We start from the raw sequence: 3,106 nt of genomic DNA, 5'->3' as shown, positions 1-3,106 counted from the left end.
TTTACATGGAAGAAGCATCTCCATCCCTACCATTGGAGCAAAAAATTTTGAGCTGAAACCTCAATTAGTTTCTCTGATGCAACAGAACTGCAAGTTTCATGGACTTCCATCTGAAGATCCTTTTTAGTTCTTAACTGAGTTCTTGCAAATCTGTGATACTGTTAAGACCAATGGGGTTGGCCCCGAGGTCTACAGGCTTATGCTTTTCCCGTTTGCTGTAAGAGACAGAGCTAGAGTGTGGTTGGACTCTCAACCCAAAGATAGCCTGAACTCTTGGGATAAGCTGGTCACGGCTTTCTTAGCTAAGTTCTTCCCTCCTCAAAAGCTGAGTAAGCTTAGAGTAGATGTTCAAACCTTCAGACAGAAAGAAGGTGAATTCCTCTATGAAGCTTGGGAGAGATACAAGCAACTGACCAAAAAATGTCCTTCTGACATGCTTTCAGAATGGACCATCCTGGATATATTCTATGATGGTTTGTCTGAATTAGCTAAGATGTCATTGGATACTTCTGCAGGTGGATCTATTCACCTAAAGAAAATGCCTGCAGAAGCTCAAGAACTCATTGATATGGTTGCTAATAACCAGTTTATGTACACTTCTGAGAGGAATCCTGTGAGTAATGGGACGCCTCAGAAGAAGGGAGTTCTTGAAATTGATACTCTGAATGCCATATTGGCTCAGAATAAAATATTGACTCAGCAAGTCAATATGATTTCTCAGAGTCTGAATGGAATGCAAGCTGTATCCAACAGTACTCAAGAGGCATCTTCTGAAGAAGAAGCTTATGATCCTGAAAACCCTGCAATAGCAGAGGTGAATTACATGGGTGAACCATATGGAAACACCTATAATCCCTCATGGAGAAATCACCCAAATCTCTCATGGAAGGATCAACAAAAGCCTCAACAAGGCTTTAATAATGGTGGAAGAAACAGGTTTAGCAATAGCAAGCCTTTTCCATCATCCACTCAGCAACAGACAGAGAACTCTGAACAAAATACCTCTAATTTAGCAAACTTAGTCTCTGATCTATCTAAGGCCACTGTGAGTTTCATGAACGAAACAAGGTCCTCCATTAGAAATTTGGAAGTACAAGTGGGCCAGCTGAGTAAAAGAATCACTGAAACCCCTCCTAGTACTCTCCCAAGCAATACAGAAGAGAATCCAAAAGGAGAGTGCAAGGCCATTGAATTAATTACCATGGCCTAACCTGTAAGGGAGGTTGAGGACGTGAATCCCAGTGAGGAAGACATCCTGGGACGTCCAGTGATCAATAAAGAGTTTCCCTCTGAGGAACCAAAGGAATCTGAGACTCATCTAGAGACCATAGAGATTCCATTGAACCTCCTTATGCCATTCATGAGTTCTGATGAGTATTCTTCTTCTGAAGAGAATGAGGATGTCACTGAAGAACAAGTTGTCAAGTTTCTTGGTGCAATCATGAAGCTGAATGCCAATTTATTTGGTAATGAGACTTGGGGAGATGAACCTCCCCTGTTCACCAATGAACTAAATGCATTGGATCAACTGAGACTGCCTCAGAAGAAACAGGATCCTGGAAAGTTCCTAATACCTTGCACCATAGGCACCATGACCTTTGAGAAGGCTCTATGTGATCTGTGGTCAGGAATAAACCTCATGCCACTCTCTGTAATGGAGAAATTGGGAATCTTTGAGGTACAAGCTGCTAAAATCTCATTAGAGATGGCAGACAATTCCAGAAAATAGGCTTATAGACAAGTAGAGGACATGTTAGTAAAGGTTGAAGGCCTTTACATCCCTGCTGATTTCATAATCCTAGATACTGGGAAGGATGAGGATGAATCCATCATCCTTGGAAGACCCTTCCTAGCCACAGCAAGAGCTGTGATTGATGTTAACAGAGGTGAACTAGTCCTTCAATTGAATGAGGACTCCCTTGAGTTTAAAACTCAAGGACATCCTTCTGTAAACATGGAAAAGAGGCACAGTAAGCTTCTCTCAAAACAGAGTCAACTAGAGCCCCCACAGTCAAACTCTAAGTTTGGTGTTGGGAGGCCACAACCAAACTCTAAGTTTGGTGTTGAACTCCCATATCCAAACTCTAAGTTTGGTGTTAGGGAGTTTCAACAATGCTCTGAACATCTGTGAGGCTCCATGAGAGCCCACTGTCAAGCTATTGACATTAAAGAAGCGCTTGTTGGGAGGCAACCCAATTTTTATTTATCTAATTTTATTTTTATTTTTGTTGTTCTTTCATGTTTTATTAGGTTCATGATCATGTGGAGTCACAAAATAAATAGAAAAATCAAAAACAGAATCAAAAACAGCAGAAGAAAAATCACACCCTGGAGGAAGGACTTACTGGCGTTTAAACGCCAGTAAGGGGCATCTGGCTGGCGTTCAACGCCAGAACAGAGCATGGATCTGGCGTTGAATGCCCAAAACAAGCAGCATCCTGGCGTTCAGACGCCAGGAATGCACACTGAGGAAAGCTGGCGCTGAACGCCAGAAATAAGCATGAAGCTGGCGTTCAGCGCCAGAAACATGCTGCAGATGGGCGCTGAACGCCCAAAACAAGCATCAATTCGGCGTTTAAACGCCAGAATTGCATGCAAAGGCATTTTACATGCCTAATTGGTGCAGGGATGCAATTCCTTGACACCTTAGAATCTGTGGACCCCACAGGATCATCTCAGCATCTGTGGACCCCACAGGATCCCCAACTACCACCACTCACTCTCTTCCTTCTTCTCAATGTTCATCCTCTCTTCCCAAAAAACACTCTTCCCCAAAACTCTTCACCAATCACCTCAATCTCTCTTCCCTATCACCACTTCACCACTCACATCCATCCACTCTTCCCCATAAACCTACCTCATAAACTCCACCTACCTTCAAAATTCAAAATCAATTTTCCACCCAAACCCACCCTATATGGCCGAAAATAAACCCCCTCCCCTCCCTATATAAAGCCCTCCATTCTTCCTCATTTTCACACAACACAACCCTCTCTTCCTCTTCTTGGCCGAATACACCTCTCCATCCTCTCCTCCATATTTTCTTCTTCTTCTTCATCTATTCTTTCTTCTCTTGCTCGAGGGAGAGCAATATTCTAAGTTTAGT

At 42.8% G+C, this 3,106-nt stretch overlaps 1 non-coding gene across 1 annotated transcript; it reads right to left on the bottom strand.

Moving 5' to 3' along the window:
- Window positions 1-331: 331 nt before the first annotated feature.
- On the bottom strand, window positions 332-439 carry LOC148544150 (small nucleolar RNA R71). Its single transcript, XR_015900230.1, has one exon. It is a non-coding gene; the product is annotated as a small nucleolar RNA R71 (small nucleolar RNA).
- Window positions 440-3,106: the final 2,667 nt, after the last annotated feature.

This window comes from Arachis ipaensis, chromosome B9, assembly GCF_059453495.1.
Source record: "Arachis ipaensis isolate K30076 ecotype BB chromosome B9, ASM5945349v1, whole genome shotgun sequence".
Classification (NCBI taxonomy): domain Eukaryota; kingdom Viridiplantae; phylum Streptophyta; class Magnoliopsida; order Fabales; family Fabaceae; genus Arachis; species Arachis ipaensis.
This window is presented reverse-complemented; position numbering and strand designations above follow the sequence as displayed.